General features: G+C 43.0%; 1 protein-coding gene across 10 annotated transcripts in view; it reads right to left on the minus strand.

Annotated features, from left to right (window-relative positions):
• Window positions 1-23,247, minus strand: part of EXD3 (exonuclease 3'-5' domain containing 3) — a 286,268-nt gene that overhangs the window by 235,687 nt on the left and 27,334 nt on the right. For 2 of the 10 annotated variants that reach the window (XM_051636480.1, XM_051636481.1), the window contains one exon: window positions 8,922-9,040. The exons of the other annotated variants lie outside the window; for them this stretch is intronic. The gene's annotated coding sequence lies outside the window, so the exon portion shown is untranslated. The remainder of the gene's footprint in view (window positions 1-8,921; window positions 9,041-23,247) is intronic. 10 annotated transcript variants of the gene reach the window in all.

Consider the following 23,247-nt stretch of genomic DNA (forward strand, 5'->3'; position numbering starts at 1 on the left):
ATCGTCTTGTCAAAGTGGACAGTCATTGTTTGTGTGACTGATGCCCTGTAAACATAGTGGGATAATCTGCCTTTCTCCTTTTTTTCTCCCCCAATTCTTCTAAGCAGCTGGGGGATGCGCTGCCAGCTCTCCAGGCAGCCCCTGCTCATCTGTTATTCCTTGCTGCTGCACGCAGCATCAGAAGCCAAGCTCAGGACAATAACGCCTCAGATACACCACCAATCAATCTGATACCATGCCATTAAAGAGCCCCCAGGCCTCTGAAGGGCTGAGCGAACAATCAGGAGGGGAAAAGAAGCAATTCCTGGGTAGAACTGACAATTCAAACTATATTGATCTACAAACAGCAAAAGATGCTAAACCGAAAGGTGCTCTCTTTTGACTTCAGTATTGGTGAAGAGAGACCTTGCAAATGATAAAGCTTTGATCAGATGGCATCAGGCTTGCTCATACATCTGCACAGTAACAGCAGCAGAAACTGTTACTCAACCGTCAACAACTCCAAGTCACAGTTTCAAAGCTGATCTCCAGCCCCAGGTACCCAGGAGAAGGGCTCAGCTCAGAGCAGCTTGGTGTGTGGACACACCATGTTCAACAGGAAGTACAGAGGGCAAACTCTCTCATGTGAAAAGAGGACAGTGTTTCTGTAGGTTGCAAAATCCAGGGGCTTGTGGGTACCTGCCCTTGCTGGATTCCTGAGGCAGGGGGGACTCATCCTCAGCAGATGTCAGTGAATGCACTTCGGTCACCCCAGGCAGCAGAAGTGGCAGCTCTGTCACCCCATACACATGATTGTGACAAAAGCCATCCCCTGTCTCAGCTCTCCTTCATGAAAGTAGTTGTTGTCCTACTCATACCACCAGCAGCAATCTAGACATTTTCTATAGGAAATTCCAACTACCTGGTATTTGAAATTTTTTATTCAAATACAACAGCCTGAAACCACAATGGATCACTTCCAAAACATGCAGATTTTGCAGAACTCTTGTTCCCAGGAGAGAAGCAGAGAGCAGGTTGGTGGCAGCCCCTGCTCCCCTCCCAGGTGCTGCTCCCCAAGCTCTGGGGACACGGGCTGGGACAGTCTGCTCCAGGGTGCTCTGGTGACAATGGCCACACATGGCTTTGTCAACCAGAACTGGCAATAACCACAGTTTCATTTGACATCAGGAGATTCGTATGTATCTGCTGGTTTGACTAAGGAGGAAATGTGGTATTTCAGTATGACAGCTGAGGAGGGGGAGGGGCAGGCTGAGTAACACAAATGTGAAAACCCTTCAGTGCGCACCAAAAGAAAGCTCAAGGCCCTCTACAGAGTAATCCATCATTGGTTATATTGTCAGAAATACCAGAATACCAAACTCTTCACTAACCACCCACGCAGTACCCACAGCACCGTTTTACCCAGGGGACAGTGGAGGACAAAGGGCTTAGCACAAGCAGGTCAACTTTTCTCTTGAGAAACTCCACCTCAAAGCCCAGCTTTGAGGAGAAACCCCCTCCCCTGCTCCTTCACAACATACTCAAATGCTCACTTCAGGCAGTAATTCTATGACTACCTAGAGCCCTACTCGGGGCCAAGATGGAGAGTGAAACAACTTCCCTTTATCACAGACCCATGGAGGCTGGCAGAGCAGGAGTGTGAGATACCAAAGCATGGCATGCACCCTCCTGAGGAGCTCATGGAGGTGTTCAGGTGTCCATCTGCCTGGTTTCACTCAGCCCTCCCTTGAATGAACCGTCAGTTGGCTTTAAGCTCCACCAAAGGAGACACAACAGCAATGTGTCCTGTGCTCAGGACAGAACAAAACCCAGGAGACAGCACGTACAACACAAAGTCTGTTTCTTTTTTCACCGCATCTAGACCACAGCAGGGGGAAAAAATATGCAAAACTGCTCTATTTTTAACCTACCACCAAGAGAGAATTTATAGAGCCATGCTCAAATCTGAACAAGTTCCTCATCTCAATCCAAGTTAAACTCTGCAAGTGTAAAGAAGACATCCCAAATGGAATATAGCAAAGCCAAAATGATGTTATCCTAGCAAAACTACAAAAATTTCCATATCTGTAACAAAACAACTAACAATATCAGCCTAAAGGCTCATTTTCTTGCTTTCTCCTGTTTTTGTTTTTTCCCCTTCACTGGTGTTCCCTCCCCACCTCATCACTGCAGCCAAGTTTTAAACAATATACATGAAAATAGCAGCTTTCAATCTGTTCCTGGAGTAGCCAAGTTAATGAGGCCACACGGCACCCCAGGGCACTCTGGAGGGAAGGGTTCAAAACACTTGTTAGTGCAGCCTGCACTGCTGTAAAAAATGTAAAACATTTTCAACTGGCAAGCATTTCACTTTCTTTCTCTCCTGCTCTCCAAGTAAAAGAGCATTCAGATCTCCAAACACACATTATGGAAAGAATTAAGCACTTGTGGAAAAAGGGAAAGACCCATTTGCCGTTATAAATTTAAAGATTTATAAATAAATGCAAATATTAAAAAAAAAAAAAAAAAAAGCAGAACACTTCTGTGAGTTTTACCACAGCAATCAAACAGTTGTTCTAGAAACAAGTACCTGTTTTTCCTGACCTACATTTGCAGGTTGGCAGGAAACCAAAGTTCATGTCAAATTACAGCAGATTTTGAACAGACTTGCATGCACCCTCCAATCTCAGCTATTAAATCTGTTTGGGCCCCACAAGTTCATTTCTTGTAGGAAAGAAGGTATCACTTTTTCAAATCACACACCCTCAGTATTACATCAATGAAACACGTAGGCTTTTTGTTATAATACTAAAAGGGGGAACTGATTTTCCATAAAATCTGGTTCAACTAGAGACATTTTCCTGTCCTTGACCTGCTGTACACATTATCTACTATATTATAACAAATCCCATGTGGTTCAGCAGACCCAACCACAAAAAAAAAAAAAAGTCTAGCTTTATCCTAAAGGCCTTAATTTGAAAAGGCTCCCAGGTAAGAGCAGCCTGCATGGGTCTGATGTTTAAATAAACAAACAGCAACAGACCAACTGGCACTTTCTCGGCTGAGTTCCAGACAAGCACGCACAGACAAGACCTACAGACAAGAAGGCCACAGGTACAGTCAACAAAGGAGAATGCTTTCATCTGCTTCACTCCTTGCCCCATCACAGGGCCATCTGCTTCCTCCTTGAGTCATTTATTTCACAGAATCCCAGACTGGTTTGGATTGGAAGTGACCTTAAAGATCATCTAGTCCCAAAACCCCACCAGACCAGGCTGCTCCAAGCCCCATCCAGTCTGCCCTTGAACACTTCCATGACATCAATGCAAGGCTCTCTCTGAATCTGTGACATTAGTATCAGTGATTTGACTCTATCTCCTCACTTTCTCCCTGTTATTTGCTGCCTACACTGCCTTACTTGTATTACTGCACTCACAGTAAATGAGTCTGTGCTGACTGACCCCAGGTTCCACAGCACTCCTTCCTTTGGGATTTGCACCTCTGGGACACAGAAGTCCATCCATCCAAGAAGAAACAGACACTGAGAACAGCAGTGGTGGCACAGGATGAAGAAGAGCTTGTGTTCAGGAGAACTCAACTGGAGAGCACAGTACCACAGTCAGCCTTGGCAATCAAGCCAATTTTTCTATTACAGCAGGATATTTTTTCCCCTCAAGACCATTAAAAGCCACTTCATGGAGAGAAGTGCACCTCCCCATCTCGACCTCAGCAAGTTTTATTAGCTGCTTAAGTCATGAACCATCACACTCTGCTTTTGCAAATATCTGATTTAACATAAGCTTGCAAAAACTGTGTGTGAAGGAAACACATTTTAAATTTCCTTTCTTTTCATGCCCATTTTCAGATCTCTGTAGTTTCCCAACATCCATATTTCACTAAAATTAAAATCACTGCATTGCAAAACACATCCAAGACAAAAGTTTCAATTAAGCCTTTTTGTTAAAACAAAAAAGCCATGTTTTTCACAATCGTAGCAGAAATTCTTTACAAATGCATCTTCTTCAGGCTAAGTTAAACGTGCTCAAACACACAGGGTAAGCAAACCCCCGAGAATACATTGCTGAGCAGACTTCCCACCCACTCACATCCACGTGAGTCAGAAATCACTTTTGAACACGAACCATAGACAGATTTATTTTTCTCAAGCTATCCATACTAACCAGACCAAGCCTAAAAACCTCACGGTACCCTGCTGAATTCCAATCACAGCCTGACATGAAGTATAAGGAGCCAGACATCCATTAGTGGGAATCTAAACAGCTCCGTGTTTTGGGAACTGCTGTTTTCGCTTATGTTTTTTTGATTTATACCTCATAACTGCTAAACTAATGAGATTCTAATGAAAAGTGGGACATTATTCATTTGCTCTCTCCCCCAGGAGGCTTTATTTTCAACAAGCATGCTACTGATTAAAACAAGAGGTGATGGCTTTAAGAAGCTGAAATATAAACCTGTTCCCAAATGTGCATGGTCTAAAAGGATACACTGGTTTCTGTAGTTTACCATTTCACTACCTTTATCTAAGTTGTTTTGTTCAAATACGTAATTTATATTTTTTTTTGCTGGTCACAAGTACATAAACAACAACTAATCTCTATATCAAGTAACTGCACAGAAATCTTTGTTAAAAAGCCAACCCGCTGGTTATTTTGCCTCTTCCCTGCCCCAAATAAATCACTCAAAACCCTGCACGAATGTAAAACATAAAACTGCAACTTTTTAAAGTTTTTTAAAGACTAAACGGCACCTAAAACTGAGAAACTAAATATATTTTAATTATACATGCACCTTCATGTTTCTATGTAGTTCTTACTGAACAGGTTAATCTCATATATTAGACATTTTCCAAAGTGTATCCACTATCAGCATTAGACTAAATGACCACCTGAAAATTGTTTCAGTAATAATGCACAAGTCTGTAGCACAATGGTTAAGTTTCCCAGCTATGAAGCTTTCCAGAATAGTTGTTAGTCAGCCATATTCTTAATATTTTCTAACCTCCAGTGTACCTCACATAATTTCTATGCAACCAAGAGTGTTTTTCATTGCTGCCTTTCACTTCCATCTGGTTCAGACAGTACAGTGCTCCTAAACCACACTGTCTTCCATCTAGAAAGACTCTGATTGGAAACTCAATCCCTCAATACAATAGGGTCACTGAGAAATGAAACACTAAACCAGAGCTTTTAAATAAGCATTTAAATTAGGAAGTTAGTCTATAAACATAAAGCATTTGAAGTGTCCATTTGTTATGGATAATGCAGTATGATCACCAATTACTAAAGCCATGGATTCCAAATTGGCAGCATTTGCTTTCAACATTACATCAAAACCCTGACTCCACCATGCAGGAATTTAACTCCTCAAGATACAAAGCAGAAATGAACCAACTACAACTTATGGAGTGACAAATTTAATACTTTATTCATTACAGCACATTCTGTTGCTGCCTCATGGCTACATTGCACAATCCAGAGGCTTTGATTGCAGAGCTTCTCTGCAGCTGAGGTTGGCCCAGTCCCTTGCCTCCAACTTCTTCCTTCTTCTCCTAAAAATTGGGCACTAACAGCATCTCTGTCCTTCAAGCATTTCACCCCAGTCAGTAAATGGAATTACATGGAGATTTTACAGAACAGGCAATTCAATCCACTAAATCTGAAATACTGGTTTCTTTTTGGAGGTGATAAACAATTCAAGAAGTGATCCTGCAACATTCGGCTGAAGATGAATGTCCCACAAAGAAAGCACAAGAAAGATAAATTGTTCCACCCAACTGAACAAACATTTCCTCACAGTCACACCCTCTTTGCATAAAAGAGGGAATCTTTCTAAACTCATACTGAACAATTCTAGTGGAAGGTCACAAACAGTAACAATGGATAATTAAAGCAATAATCAGGCTTAGCAAGACAAAAATTAAAAGTAAATTGCTCATCAGTTTTTTCAAACTGCCCAAGCCTCAGTAAGAACATGTTTTGGACAGAAGAGAATTTGAACTTAAAAGATTACAACAAGCTGCTATTCATTAAAAAAAGTCTCCCCATTTTGGTTCTGTGGGATTTGCTATAGAGCAATAGGATTTTGTGGGACAAAGGAAGATCGAATCTAACAGACTTGCTGAAGAGGTAATATGCTAAATATTTGGGAATTATACATATTCTTATGCTACTAAACAATTTACCACAGAATCATAGAATCATAAAATCAGAGGGGTTGGAAGGGACCTCAAAAGATCATCTAGTCCAACCCCCCCGCCAGAGCAGGGTCACCTAGAGTACATCACACAGGAAGGCGTCCAGGCGGGTTTTGAATGTCTCCAGTGAAGGAGACTCCACAACCTCTCTGGGCAGCCTGTCCCAGGGCTCTGTCACTCTCACAGTAAAAAATTTTTTTCTGATATTCACCTTAAACCTCCTATGCTCCAATTTGTATCCATTACTCCTTGTCCTATCACTGGTCATCACTGAAAAAAGCTTAACTCCATCTTCTTGACACTCACCCTTTACGTATTTGTAAACATTGATGAGGTCCCCCCTTAGTCTCCTTTTCTCCAAACTAAAGAGACCCAGCTCCCTCAGCCTTTCCTCATAAGGGAGATGTTCCTCTCCCTTAATCATCTTTGTGGCTCTGCGCTGGACTCTTTCAAGCACTTCCCTGTCCTTCTTGAACTGAGGGGCCCAGAACTGGACACAATACTCCAGATGCGGCCTCACCAATGCAGAATAGAGGGGGAGGAGAACCTCTCTTGACCTACTAACCACACCCTTTCTAATACACCCCAGGATGCCATTGGCCTTCTTAGCCACAAGGGCACATTGCTGGCTCATGGTCATCCTCCTGTCTACCAGGACCCCCAGATCCCTTTCACCCACACTGCTCTCCAGCAGGTCAGAAGTACTGTACTGGTGCATGACATTTTTCTTCCCCAAATGCAAAACTCTACACTTGCCCTTGTTAAACTTCATCAGGTTTTTCCCCGCCCAAGTCTCCAGCCTGTCTAAGTCCCTCTGAATGGCAGCACAGCCTTCTGGTGTGTCAGCCACTCCTCCCAGCTTGGTGTCATCAGCAAACTTGCTGAGGGTACATTCTGTACCCTCATCCAGGTCGTTGATGAAGATGTTGAACAACACCGGTCCCAGTACCGACCCCTGAGGGACTCCACTAGTCACAGGCCTCCAACTAGATTCTGCCCCATTGACTACAACTCTGTGACTTCTTCCTTTCAACCAGTTCTTGATCCACCTCACTGCCTGATCATCAAACCCATACTTGATCAACTTATCTACAAGGATGCTGTGGGAGACGGTATCAAATGCTTTACTGAAATCAAGACAGAGCACATCTACCGCTCTACCATCATCTATCCACCTAGTAATTTCCTCATAGAAGGCTATGAGGTTAGTCAAACATGACTTACCCTTGGTAAAACCATGTTGACTGCTCTTGATGACCCCCATCTCCTTGATATGTCTAGAGATAGTGCCAAGGACAAGTTGTTCCATCACCTTTCCAGGGATGGAGGTGAGGCTGACCGGTCTATAGTTACCCGGGTCCTCCTTGCCCTTCTTGTAGACTGGAGTGACATTTGCTATCCTCCAGTCCTCAGGCACCTCTCCTGTTGACCATGACTTACTGAAGATGATAGAGAGTGGACTAGCAATGACCTCCGCAAAAAATCCAAACATCCCAACATACCATCCCAAAATCCAACAAATAAACAAACAAAAACAACAAACCAAATTAAGCAGAAGGGACTTTTTCGCAGGGTGTCTAGTGACAGGAAAAGGGGTAATGGTTTTAAACTGGAAGAGGGGAGATTTAGGTAAGACATTAGGAGGCAATTCTTCCCTGTGAGGGTGATGAGACACTGGCCTAGGTTGCCCAGGGAAGCTGTGGCTGCCCCATCCCTGGCAGTGTTGAAGGTCAGGTTGGATGGGGCTTGGAGCAACCTGGGCTGGTGGGAGGTGTCCCTGCCCATGCAGGGGGGTTGGAACTAGGTGATCTTCAAGGTCCCTTCCAACCCAAACCAGTTTGTGATTCTATTAAGAAATAATAGTTTTTGCAACTGTTTTAAGAGACTTAAATTAACCACCCTATCAGATTTTCCTTTTAAAAAAGTACATTATCTCTAAAAAAACACACTGCATTCTTAGCTGTTGCATTTAACAAGTTTTTACATCATGTAAAACAGCTACAGCACATCATGAATCCAACACACCTGCAGCAAGCTGGCAGAAGGAGATGATGGAAATTTAGAACCAAGCCCACAAAACACATTGCCCAAGACTCTGAAAACATGCAATTCTTTTCAAAGCTTACATCTGCGGTGTTTGGGTTCTTTAGCTCTTATAAAAATATTTAATTGAAAACAAAAGAGAAACATAACATAAAATACAGCGTAAGCGATACCAACTTAATCCATAGCACAGCAATTACAGGGCAACGTTAACTGCAATTCTAGATGCACTATCAGAAGTGAGACACATGCATTCAAAACAACTTTCAAGCCACAAGTGAGAAAACCAGCACCAACACTCAGCATCTTTCTAGCTCAGAAACCAGGGAGAGCTCAGCTCTCATGGGAACTCCTGAGTAAAACATTCTAATTTAAACCCTCCCCTTTGGTTAAACAGATCTTTAGACAAAGAGAGCTGTTCCAGACCTCTTCCACCTCCCAGTCTACACAGAGGAACCTCCAGGCTGAACACATTTATAGCCTGGGCTAACACCCAGCTCATGGCACATCCCACCAGCAGTGCCCTCCTCAGCATCCTGAGCTTTCAGTGTTCCCACCTTGAAGATATAGGAATGGGAGCGGTGTTGGGACCACCATTAGGGTTAAAAATAAATAAATACATCCAGGATGTTCATTTGGAGTTTTTACTGAGGAACAAAATGAGATGAAGAACAACTACAAACACCTTCTTCCCCAGTGTTGCCACCTCCAAAACCAAGGGTGATGCACCAGAACACAGAGCAGCACGCGGACCAGAAGCCATGGGATGAGAGAGCAAGTGCACTCTGTCCTTCAGATGGGAAACTAAAACACAGAGGGAGACAAAACATTTCCATTACCATGAGGCACGTGACTTGAGATCTCAGGAACTTGGTTTGTTAGTCTGGGGTTTTTGGGGTTTTTTTTAAGACATTCAGCTTGACCACACAGTGGTACTGCTGCCGATGGGCTTGTCATCAAGTGTCTTTTATTAAAATATCCCAACCAGGATGGTGGGAAAAATTATGAAATATTTTAGGCAGAGAAGCACATCATAGGTACTACAGCAGAAGGAGGGATTTTGTGTCATTTAAACCTCCTCTTCTATCCACTGATCATCTTCCACAGTAGTTATACCTGGCTCTTGCCTCGCAAAGGAGGCTTCTCTCATCACGGCTCTCCTCTACCAACCCTGCTCCCCTGACCCTTACTCCTCTCTATTTCACAAGTCCCATCACCTTTTCCCTTCAGATAATTTAATTGAAACTCTGAACAATTGCTCTGAGTGTTCTTAACTTCAATACAGCTGCCTCTGTATGAGACCTCAATGGAGGAAAGAAAGAGTAGAATTCAGATTTTTGTAAGGAATGCAACACATGGCTCAGTTCCCTCTACACCTCAGTACACCCTCTTGTTACAGTGACAAGTGAGGCAGAGCTTTGACAGACAAGAACTGTGTTAACTACACAGTCCAGAGCACATCCATCTGTGAAAAGCAGCACTTATTGGGGGGGGGGGAAAGTTGGTACGTGTTCATGTAATTAAAGACTGTCATAATTCACACCCACACTGTGGTAGGTTGGTGTTGTGCAGGCATCTCCAACTCCAACATTTCCTCATTTTAGGCTACTTGTATTTGAAATCTCAATCATGTTTTTATTGTACCATGCCATAAATTAATTGTGCAGAAAAAGTAATGCCTTTAGAAAATAATTCTTCAGAAGGAAAACCCAGCTAGACCCCTTGCTAAAATGAAACCACAACCCCTAGCCCCTCATTCACACACCAGTCCCAAGACAGGAACACATCTGTGAACAAGCTCAAGCACATAAGCACTCTCACTGTGCTTGGAATTAAGCAGATGATAAAGCACTACATGCTTTAACGAACTAAAGCTACAGAGGAAGATGCACTGGCGGAGATCAAAGAGAAGAAACTGTAAATGGATTCAGAAAGGGCTCTGGCTGACAAGCCAGCCATTCACACCATTAGAGGTCCCAACACGGCCTTTTTCTCTCTCATTCTCACACCAGACAAATGAGGAATAACATTGACGCCATTAGCAGTAACAGGGAGATAAGGGCATTGTTCCCCAACGTGATGCATCCTTGGGTGTTCCACGGGTGAGTCCCTGTGGAGCTGGATCAAAAGCTGTTGTCAAGGGAACAAGCAGGAAAGGCAAAACAATGGCTGAGATAAGAAGCATCTCAACAAATATGCAACCAGACTTCTGGGTTTAGAGCTGTGAAGAGGCATTTGGCCCCCACCCTGGAGACAGTGTCACTGTGCCAAGGCTGAGCAGCAGGACATGAAAGGAGATGCTGAGACCCTGGAGGACGCTGGTCGGAGGAGGAAGAGGCGGCAGCAACTGGAGACCGCCCGGGTGTGAGCACGGCAAGCCAGGCCAGGGCTGCAGACTAGAACTGCCTCCCTTCAGCCAGAACCGAGGTAAGTGGGGCAGAGCAACTTCCCCAAAGCAGACAAAGAAGAAGGGGCAAATGAGAGCTCCATGGACAGGCCTTTTCCAGGCTTTGCTCTGCGCACAACAGAGCAACAGGCCCCACAGCAGCAGGCACTGCCCACGCTCCATGAACAGCAATACTTCAAGGTATGGAAGAAGCTCATGAAAGCCTTCTTGCAAAGCAAGATTTTTTGAAAGCAGCCACCTTCTCAGTCACAAGATCTCATCTAGCAACCTTCACCCAAAAGCTCCTTCTTTCTAGGAATTAATGACAGATTGTTTGCCTGCCCTGGCCAGCACAGGGCGGCTCGATTCTCACACAGCTCCGTACAGAGGGTGCACTCAGCAGCGTATCATCTGCTCCTGCAATTCATAAGCTACAAATTGAAGAAACACACCAGGAGCTAAAATGAGTTTCCGAGAACAAAAACAGCTGGTAAAGAAACATAAGCCAAATATTCTCCTGGCTGCCTTTTTTTTTTTTTTTTTAATTTAGCTTAAAACAAAATGAAAAAAATCTGCTTGGAACCCAAACAGTCTCTAGCTGAAAATGTGGTGTCTAGCCTGAAATACAGAGGCTTCTGGACACAAAGCCAAGCAGCACAGGATTCCCATGGACCTGGTGTTTCTCAAGCCCTTAATGTGGTTCAACTTAGGCAAGTGGTTTTAGGATTCCCAGTTTAAAATCTACAATGCACATCTGCAATTCATTCTAGTTTCTTGTTTTATTTCTTACTTCTCCAACCAACTTCAAATCATTTTACGAGTTCTTGCAATCCGGTACTAATCAGTTACTCATGTTGCAGGAGTCCCAGCTTCCTAAGAAGGGCTCCCTTTGCACAAGAAGCCAAGCTGTGCATTTCACCAGAAACAACAGTAACTACCTGATAAAATAAGAATGCTTGGCAGTGTTCAATGCATGATTACAAGATGCAGAAAACTTCTCTCCTAATATACAGCACCAACCATTTTCTACACCCCTGTTTTTCTATCAGACTCACCACATTAAATCAAAGGCAACTCCTCTACAAACAGGCTCATGTAGTTGCCCCTTTTTGAGAAGGGGACTTGACCAAGTGGCTTCAGGGAAAACAATGGATAAATTTTCATCCAGCTGTAAAGAAGGAATTCCTATGTGAGAAACACCACCAGGTCAAAACCCTTCATGGAAGTGTGGCAAAATTTAGACTGTATTTTCCCACCACATATCAGATCTGTTAGATGAAAACTGAGATGATGTGGCAGGCAAGAGCAGTTATTTTTTAAAGTGACTTTGACTCAGTGAGGAGCAGCAGAACCTCCTATTGCGATGCCATGGGGAAAGCCCACTTGAGGGGCAGCTCATCAGGAATGGGAGGCCGAAGCAGACACATCCTCTTCCACACTCTAACGTAGATAAAAACCTCAGGTGTGGGGTAATTCCTGCTCTTGGCTTCCACAACAAGGCTCACTGCACGTAATAACAGAAATCAAGTCAGTGGAGAACAATCAAGTTTTCAGGGGTCCACTTAGCCTGTCATCACTCACCCTGTAACAAGCCTCTAGCTGTCTGCCATTTCCTTCAACTTTGTTGGTGAGTTACAGACCTGAACAGAATGAGGAAATTGGTTTGGGTTTGCCCATAAATGTTCTCCTGCTGGTGCTGGATGCAAAAGAAACTGTACTGACCTCACTGCATACCCTGGCACCATCAGTTCAAGGATCCAAGAGTGAACAGAAAATGGACAGGGTTGCTTTTTTGCAGTTTTTATCATCTTGCCTGAAAATCTCAACTGCTTCTCTTCATAGAGTGTGCTCAAGGTGAAGCTTGTACAAAGATAAACAGCAAATGACTCAAGTTTCAGCCAGGAAAATTCTGATTAGATATTAGGAGAAATAAAATTCACACGAGTAGCCAAGCATTGGAAGAGGTGTCTGGAGAGATTGTGGTAACTATTCTGACATCCCTCATGGCAGACTGAATCTCCACTGGTCAACTCAAAAGTAATTATCAACCTCCCAACAGGAAGTTACTCACTCACCCTGGCTCAGTGTGATCCTGTACCAACAAGCCTGCCACAAGTGAACTCCAAGAAATCCCTCTTTTCCAATCATTAGGGAAGTAGTTATCAGCCCACATCTCTTATTTGTGTGGCCTCTTCTCAGCTGTGATTGTTCAGTTGGTGTTAAAGCCATTCTGGGCACACCAGCCATCTAAACGAAACTCAATCCATCTCTTTTTTTGTCTGGCAGAAAAGAAACATTCAGCACATTACAAAAATACCTGCCTCACTGTGATACCAGCATGCAGCTCTCTGTCCCTGGCTTCAACAGATGCCATTTCTTGTTACAGAACTCCTCTGCTGCTCATAAAATACAGATTACAGATACAGGGTGTCCAAAGATAACTCAGGCTGCACCATCTCCCATATTCAGTGGGACACATCACTGCAACACACTGGCACAAGCACTTGGAGACTTACTGTGGCAGTGGAGTGACCTCCAAAGATGAATTTTAGCTTCCCCTCCGAGCCACCCCCTGTCCCACTGCAGCTACCATGACTGACTCTGCTGGAAAGTGTCCTGGCAGGACATTCCCAAGGCCAGCAGTGCTGTGCCATGTGCCCAGACACAGACACAGTCTTGGCCCAAAGTAACCTTAAAGCCTCTGACTTCTTTGGTGAGCAACAGATACACTTGCCAGGATGGAGGGGGGGCACATTCATTTTGGTAAAAGGTGATAGGAAGAACATTTGCAGATTTGGTTTATTTCCTTGCTGAGCCTCAGGAACCACACACTGTTATTACTGAGCATTACAAGCTTACTTTGCAATGGTGACTTTAGCCACCTGTTCAGCACTCCTGCTTGTAAGCCCTGTAGGTTTTAGGCTCACCCTGGGTGTTTAAAATGTTCCTCAAAGGTGAAGCACCAGGAGCTGCATTCTTCACTGGGAAGCATCCTCCAGGAGTCCTCTTCAAGGAAATCATCTCCCTGTGCCTCTAGATGCTCATTACTCCATCCAAGTCAAATTATAAACTCTGAGATCTCTACTGAGGAGTTTTCCCCCAATTATCCAAATGTCAGGTCCCACTGAGACCTGAAGGCACTGAGGGTACATTGTCATAATTCCAAAGGCACAGGCAAAAGGATAAACAAAGCCATCACCAGTGTGGCACTAAAGGACTCTGTAAAAACCCCAGGGTATAAAATAATGATGAGAGCAATCACTGCAGCATTGAATTTAAATACTTCAGTGATGGAATTTTTCCTAAGACGAAAAAAAGAGACACCACTTCTAAAAAAGGATGTATGTTATAAAACAAGTAAGTATAAGTCACCAGGAAGAACATTATTCTTTTATATTCACATAATCTTCAAGAGCAAAGTGGGTTACAGCTATTTTAGACTTTTTGCAAACAGACATTTCCCAGTGTCAAATTTTAAGCAAATGGATAGATAAAAGTGTTTGCCATCTAATGCAATGGATGTTTTTGAAGTTACTAGTAGATTGCAGTCTGCTGTAACTGGGTTTGGAGTCTTCTGACTCTCCTAAGCTGAATTTTATTTTTTAAAAAATTTATAATGACTTTTCTAATGGCTTTTCATACAGATACTCTAAAGTCACCATCCTAAATTGACATCTCTGCACCCAAGAACATCCCCCTTGCCAAACGCATTAATAATAGTTAAATGCCCCATGGCCACCAGAGTCTGAGCAAGAAGTGAGGAGACCCACAGCTGTGCGGTGCTGTCACACAAGTGGGAGTTCACGTTGCATCACTCTGGTAGATAAAAGGGTTGCAGCCCCCTGGGAAGAGCCAGTGAGATCATGCCTGAGATTATGAAAAGATGCAGCCACTGCCAGGAATCATCACTGACTTTGCTGTCTTCAAACGCAAGCAGTCTCCCTCAGATCTGAGCATAAATGGCTCAATTATTCAGAGCAGCAGCAGTTTTCATCAGAGTTCAGTATTTACATTTTTTAACACATTCTAATCACCACCTCAGAATCTTTAGCTATTCAAATTAGTTCTGCAGATCTTTCAACAGAGGCAGCCACCAGCTGAACAGGACCCAGTCCCATGGGAGGCAACCAGAGCACTGGCCACAGAACTCCTCGCCAAAGGGGGATCACCCAACCTCAAATCCAGGCAGGACCAGCAGAAGCACAGCTCGAGAGCCTGGCTCTGTGGGTGAGGAGATGTTCAGGTATCAAAGAAGCCCAGACCATTGCTCACTAAACCCAGGAGCAGGAATGCCCAGAGCCTTCAGCTGCCTACGAGCAATACAGCAGTCACAGGCAAGTCTATTCAAAACACCATGTCCTGTTAGGACACCACAAAATCCTGCAGGGCAGAGCACCAAGTTTTAGAAGATGGAAACAAACATTAACCATTCACACGTCTTTCCACAGCAAATCTGTCTGGGTAAGAGAAGCAGGTCCCTCTCTGGGGACTTTTCCCACAGCAGAGAATACACTGCAGAATAGTGCTACAGCCTTGCTGCTCCTCTCCACTTCTCCTGGTTTGGAAGACCCTCCATCTCAGTGCAGAGCCCCTGCAGAGTCTCCAGCAAGGGCTAGTGGATATCAGGTGTCTCCTGCACACCAGTTCTCATCCTACTCTGTCTGCAAGAGGCAGCAAAGGGCCTTCACCCCCCTGTGTGAATACGGCAGCATTACCCCACATTCAAGAAAGGGCAACTTGAATTCACTGCACTGCTGAGCTCTTGGTGCCATCCCTCATCACCATTCCACAGAAACCCACTTGTTACAGGATGAAGAATGCTGCTGTCAAAAGCTGCTTTGGGGGCAAATCAGCCAAAGACCAACAATTCTGTTTTCACGCTTCTGAGTTTTTATTCTACAGAAAGCTATTATAATTAAGAGAACTTTGAAAAAAGTAATTCAGAAGCTTCTGTTTCTCTGCATAGTTCACAAGAGGTACAACTTCATATTTGGGCATCTATTATTGCTGTCTTTGACTTCCTAATGACACATCAGGCTTTGATGAGGAGATCCATCAGCCCAAGTGGTGGATAAAGATCCCCCTTCTTGGGGCTGAAGCACTGGTTGCCTCTTTCAGGCTTCACAAAAGACCAAAACCAGTTATTCAGGTGTGATCCTATCAGACCAAACAGGAGAGGGGGCAGGACCTCACACTTATTGCTCCTGAAGAGGACTGTTGAGGCAACACAAACTGCTACATCCTTTTTGGTTCTTACCAACTGTCCTAGGAACTGGCAACACTGCAGCTAGAGGAACAAATGTCTCATCCTTATCAGCCCAGCATAACAACTGACTGATAATACTCAGCTTCCAGGATTTGGAAAGACAGGACCTTGAGAAACATTCCTCCAGTTTCCTGTTTGAATAATGCAATCCTCACTGTCTGGATCTCACAGTCAGAACATCACGCTGCACCCGGGCGAGCTTTCTTATTTCTTTCGTGCTTACTGTTTACATTTTGCCTTTCACCCTCCACATGTTTTCTCTCTAGAGCTCTTGAAGGTAGGTCATGAGCTTTAGCTATTGCACAATGCATCATCTCCAGGGACCTTTTATATTCTCCTCCAGATGGCTGGGTGGACAATACTCTTCTTTCCACATGCTTTACACTCTCAAATTCTGATGAATCCAAGTTCGACCAAATTTTAAATGGAATACAGATACAATTGCTTTCTCCAGCTTAATCTGTATTTTTTTTTTTCATGTTAGAAAAGGCTGGAAAATTCTTGGCAATAAGCTGATATTGTCACTTAATCTGCCTGGTGACACAGCTGTGGTGGTACATCCTCAGTCAGTTGCACTGGTGATGACAATAATGAATGGTATGAAAACATTTCACTGTATTAGGGAATCAAAGAGCAGAGCTGGAAGTGCCCTTAAGAGTTCACCTAGTCTTTCTCTTATGCCTTAATGTAGGATCAACTGTAGCTCATCCATTTTCAACAGACACTTATCTAAATCCAGTCTTAAAACCTTTCCAACACTGATATGCACCAATGGACTCAATTAATTATTTCTGTTCAAAGTGGACAGGAACAGCAGCTTACTTTTCTTTTAGCTTTTGCACAGCTAACAAGTGTTACTACACCCTCCCATGTGCAGACTGAATCATTCCTCTTCTCCCTCACCTCAAATCTCATTTTCTGGACCTCTAAATTTTTCAGCCCTTGCTCTTTAATTAGCAGCCCTGTTTTCCTGAAATGCCCCATCCCCACCTGGGCCCAGTCTACACAAAGTGTTGCCAGGGCTCCTTGGCACAGCAGGCTCATTTAATGTGTTTTACAGACACCTGCAAGCAGTGGTCCCCTCCAGCAGCAGGACACTGAGTAGACTCTAGTAGATCACTGAATAGATGAAAGTCTACACAGCTGCTGGCTTGTCACTTGTCTCCTGGCCTGAAACCATGGTAATTCTTACTTAAATGCAGAGCCCTGCTCTCTCTGTAACTGAACTTCTCCTATTTTTATCCCATTTCTCCAATCTCTTAAAAAGTTATTTAAATCCTACACTTGGCATATGTTCATCATAATTCCTCCCCAACATAGTTTATCACCTTCCTCCCTGCAAACTCCTCCCAGCATAGATTTGTAGTTCTAGCACACTTGCGCATCACTGAAATTTCACAAAACCACTTTTAACTTCTAACCCAAAAACAATTACGTCTATATTTAATACATTCTGTGACATAAAACGTGCAGTAATCCTATGTACTGCAACAACACTGAAGTGCATGGTTAATTACTATGTTCAACATGAACATACACTTTCTAGCAGATTATTTTGATTATCTGAGGTGTTACATTACTTTTTTTTAGCACAGATGTATTTTTTAGAGTGCTAGGGAAGACAGTGCAAGAGTCAAGACAGTTTTCAAAAGCAATTCAGTAGACTCAGTTGGCAGTCTGGAGTATTTTTATCATCCTGTGTGCTTCACTAGCAATGGTGTGTTCAATTCATTACTGTACTTCAGAGCAAATGTTAGTGCCATTATCCTGCCTGCTAAAGGCTTCTCGTGGATCACGAGAAATTTTACCATGCTATTTTATCATATGACAGCATCTAGCAAGCTGCACATGATTAAATTCAGTTTTGCCAGTGGAAGTGCAAAACAGCTCCACCCAGCTGGGATCAGAGGTATCTAGGCAAAAGTCACCAAGAAAGTCACTATGTAAAGTAATGACAAGATCTTCCAAGGTCCAGTTTGCATTGAAGAGCCATTATGTGTAATCCTCTTCTAATTTCTCCAGCAGCATGGAGGCAGAGTACTTTGCTAAATCATAGAATTCCAGACTGATTTGAAAGGGACCTTAAAGATCATGTAGATCCACCCCCTGCACGGGCAGGGACACCTCCCACCAGACCAGGTTGCTCCAAGCCCCATCCAACCTGACCTTGGACACTTCCAGGGATGGGGCAGCCACAGCTTCTCTGGGCAGCCTGTTCCAGGGTCTCACCACCCTCACAGGGAAGAATTTCTTCCTGATGTCTAACCTAAATGTCCCCTCTTCCAGCTTAAAATCATTACCACCCATCCTATCACAACATGTCCTTGTAAAATGTCCCCCCCCAGCTTTCCTATAGGTGACCTAGCAAGACAGCAGGGATTGTCACAGTTTTCTAGTGCACCAGGGCAGCATTACACCTACTCCTACATAATTTCAAATTAAAAAACCTAAAAGCTTAAAGAAACATCTAGTAGATCTATTTCCTATTCCAAATTCAAATGTGTCTGCAGCAACTAGATGGTGTTAAGTTACTGCCTTGATCAGTCTGGAAACCAGCACAAAACCAGCTATCGTTTTTCCTCTTTATAAATTAATAAAAAATTCACAGTAATACAACAGTTGTTCTTTCGGCCAAGAATAACATTACTTGTGTGTTTATAACTGTAACTGGAGGGGGAGGGGAACGACCTTGGAAAATAGGCATGTCATATCAGCAAAATGTTTATGCATCTTCCATTCACTTGGGTTGTTACAGACCTGTTGGTTTATAAATGATACATCAATCCCACCCATGCTTATATGAACAAAGGTAAATAAATGCATCTCTGTACAGTGTTTGGTCTCCATGGCAAGGAAAAAATGCTTACCAAACCACAGGTCAATAGGATGTTTTCTTGCACTCCTCCACCTCAGCACATCACACAGCGTCCACAGAATTAAGAGATTCACAGACCAAGTGAAGAAATTAAAGCATTAAGTGAAGGCATTAAGGTAATCTGAATATAGAAAGGATTGTCAGGGTAATTAAGAGGAGGAAATAGTCAATTACCAAGTGAAAAGTTATAGTGCCAACTAAAAAAACCCCCACTGAATTAAACTAGACAGTGAGCCTTGTTTTCATAAATTAAAAACAGATTCTGCATCTGAAAGCTGAAAAGATGTTTCAATAAGTACATTACATAAGAATTTCCAAGGAATCGTCTTGATACAGTTTAAGCTCCCAGATGGCCTCCCCCCTCCTCAAGTACATAACACGGGTATGCACATGGTCACACATTGAAGACAAACTTAAGGGAGCAGAATGTTTGTTTGTACCAACAGCCTCTGCCACACAGGTGGGAAAGGGCAGAAGGAAAAGTTTGCCTCCTCCCAGGACAGGATCCCAACTCTGACATGTTCCTCAAATCAGGGCCGACAAGTGACAGTGCCCACTCATCAATAATCCACACCCTGGAAGGAAGAGCTTGAGATCAAACACACTTACTCCAAAGGACAGGAGACTGCAAAAAGAAAAGACGCTCTTCAGGTACAGCAGAGTTGTTGTGCCGAGTACGTACACTGACTGTAACTAGAAGACTATAGACATGCTGGTGTGGGTAAGTTTGGACCACAGCTGAATTTTAAAGAAATAATTTTTAAAAATCTCTTTCCAGATACACAGCAGGCTCCCTGAACAGGGCTGTGGAGCAGCTGTTCTTTAAGTGGCCTTCTTCTAAAGAGAACATCATGTTCCCTTCTGCATGAGCTCAGAGAAACCAGGATTTTTGCCCCTGCAAAAACCACATGCATGCAGACCCCTTCCAGGCTACAACTTCTACATATCCTGAAATGACTTAGCAGGGTGTTCTTTGAAAGCCCTTTGCTTAACATGAATGCCTCAGCCAAGAATGGACTTTTCTGGGTCTCCCATTGACTGTTACTAAAAACTGTACCAACTCCTTTTCCAGCCTCTAGGAATACTGAATGGGACTGACTTTTATGTTTTCTTTTAGAGCTTTGCCCCAGGTTAATTATTAAAAACTACTTCCAGACTTGGGAAGAATCTCTCATATAATGCCTTTCCAAAAATACCAGTATTAGATGATCACTGTGCCCAGGGAGTAAAAACTAATACCTCTAGAAAAATATTTCCAAAACTTTGCTTAGGAGCATTACAGAAACTTTACAGTGTTGTTGAAATCTGATCAACATAACTAAAGTTAACTTTAAATCATACTGTTTATTCTTACCAACTCTCACAATTTTCATGCAAATGTTAGAATAGTTACTCCAGCTCAGACTCCTACTGCTGTACACATCTCAACTTTCACTTGTTTGACAGTACAAGTATATAATAAATGAAATGTGTCCTTCATGTGTAGGACTGGAAGTTGTCCTGGTTTTGCAGTAAATAACATTATCTTGCAATCCAGGAAAGGATTACCAAGTTTCAGCACAACTCCCAGTGGGAATTACCAGTAGCTGGTATGACTGTTTAAGAAAGCGAGGGAACGTAAAAGGTAAAAATCCTTTCTCTGTTTTGCATGTCATCCACACTGGTGGTGGATGTGGCAGCTACTTGAGCCAAATCACACTTAGAAAAGAGCATTTTCATTTTCAGGAGCATCTTGACATCTCCACCTTCCATCCCACTAATTCCCTCCCTGCACTTACAGCCAAGCAGGAGCAAAGTTTGGAACCCTCCTGACTTGCCCTTCACAACTTCTAATTCCTACTGCATGCAGACTAGTGGGAGTCTCATGTGGCCTCAAATAAGAGAAGTTCCCTCCTTTGAAGGTTGTGTGCCATCCATGTTTGAGACTTCCACCAACAATACAGTGCCTGCAAGGACTCGGTAACATCCCTGTACAGCTACACCACCTGCAAACAAGCTGTCACTAAGGAAAAGTAATAGTTTTGTTTGCTTAAGACTTGGCTGCCACTCCAAGCACATGATGCCAGTTGAGTTCTTGTGGTAATCAGCATAATCTGCCTGCAATCAGAATCACAGTCATCACAGTTCATTACAGCCTGGGTTTTCAGTGATACTTTAATGATTGCGCCATTGAGTTGGCTCAGTTCTTTAACCTGTGGAATGAACCTCCAGGCCTGTTTCCCACCTGCAGAATGGAACCAGTGTTGTTCCCTGCTCCTTGGCCAGGGTGCTGGGGCACGAGGAACACCATGAGAGCCTAATCTGCTGCTGCTTTCAGTGCCAACACCTCCCCTTGAGGACAAAAGTGCTTGCTGGCTGCTGGGAGCTTTTGGAAGACCGGCACAGACAGATTAAGAATTGTTGCCTCACTCTTTTCAAATTGCAAACTTCAAAGTCACTTCCATGACACAAGCTTTGATGTCCCTTCTGAAATAGACCTATTTTCACTGACTGAACAAACAACAGTACTGAGATGAGTGCAAGCCTAGTGACAATGAGCACCTTTTACAGGAGCAAAATTTTAGGTCCCTGCAGCAGCAAATTTTGTTTCAGTTCATATCTGACACATGGCTTACAGAGAGTTTCAGCCAACCATTATCACTTACTGAGAAATATTCTCTTATAAAAGAAATAAAAGATACCAGTAAAAATAAACTAAACGGGGAGGGGGAAGGTATTTTATCTACATAAGCATTTGACAGTTGTTTCTGTCCACACTTGTGGTCAGAAAACATCCTATTGAAGACACACAAATTGGTGAGTTAAACATTCACCTCCTCCCTGTTTCCCCAGTAATCTCCTTTTAGGTAACAGTGCAACACAGAGGTGAGTTTCAAAACTAATGTTTTTTTTTTTTAATCCTGAAACACTTTAATCCTGAGTTTGTGACATGACACTTATTTTCACAAAGGAAAATATTCCTGGTATTAAGAAGAGATTTACATTAGAAACTGGATGCCAAGAAAAACAGAAATAGTATCAACAGCTTAATGCTTTATGGTTTCCAATTGGCTTCAATAAATTCAGGATTATTTTTTTTAAGTGATAAGTGAACCACAGACAGGCTCAAGAAAAATAAACTTTACCAGACTACCTGAAAGGATTAACTTTGATTTTTAATAAAACTGCAAAAAAAACCCCAAAACAAACAGGTACAATGCACAACATCATAATACAAAATCTTATTGTTAATTTTAAATTCCTTTGGGAAGATGCTGTTGTTTGGCTCTATCTTTCTTACACAACTCTGAACAACTGGTAAATATGTTTTAAAATGTGCAGATTATCCTTATTCAAATGTTTTGGCAGAAGCCCATAGAAATAGAGAAACCTTGTGTAACCTCCAGCTTATGAATGAAAAATAAAGGAAGTCTGAGAAAAAAAAAAGTAAACTAAATGTGCCATGGAAAAATATTCTTAAACAAATGGATGTGAATAAGCAGGAACAGCCCAGTGTGTAAAGGCATCCTGGGGTTTTCAGGGAGGACAGGAGGACAATGCAGACATAGGCTTCATGGAAATGTCTGCTCTGGTCAAGCAGCACATCTCAGCCCTGTTGGAGTTAACTGTCCCACGGGACAACTCTTCTTCTGAAGTCTTGGCATCCTACCAGGAAAACACTGGCTGCTGTACAATGTACGTAAACCAAGACTTTGAGGATCAGGGAATCCTTGGACACAGGATTAGGAGACAAGGTGGGAGCATTTGAGCACAGCCAAGGAGACTGATCTGAAAGGTGGAAGCCTGGAGAGTAAAGGAATTGACACATGGTACAAAGAACAACACCAGCAGGCAGGGCTGCGATGAAATTAAGCAAGAGCAAAAGGTAAGCTGAATATCTGGGGGGAAAAAATAATCTTGAAGAGTGAGAATCAGTATAAGGGATTCCTCAGGGAAACAAGGGAAGCGCTTTTGCGTGGGTATTTTATGAGAGACCGGGCATGCCACCAACAAATGTACTGCAGGAAAGAATCAGACAATGGCAAGGAAATGGATTAAACGTGTTAGCAAGACAATTTCCAGATCCGATTTCTGTGAAGAGAGGACCATGACCTCACCACTGGATCTGTGGTGTTACCATTAAGTACTGCCCCACAAAAGCCCCAAGTCCATCACTCACTAGCATGGGTACAGTCTAAAGACAGACCACACTAAAGCCTGAAAGGGACCTGGGAGTGTCTCTTCATTGTTGTTTTATTTTTTTATTAACGATGGGTCAATTTATGTCCACAGATTTTGTAAGGCAGAATTCACTAGGGATACTGAGAAGCAGAAAACTGAGACACAGAATAAAGCTTTTGTGGAAAACAAGAGGTCTGAACTTGATTAAAAGGGAAAAAAAAAAAAAAAAAAGCCAGAGGAACAGAACATTTGAAGACTCATATGAGGGAGGAGCAATTCTTTTCCAAGCACAGATGTCAGCAATGGAAACACTGAAAATGCCT

This window comes from Apus apus, chromosome 19 (genome assembly GCF_020740795.1).
Source record: "Apus apus isolate bApuApu2 chromosome 19, bApuApu2.pri.cur, whole genome shotgun sequence".
NCBI lineage: Eukaryota > Metazoa > Chordata > Aves > Apodiformes > Apodidae > Apus > Apus apus.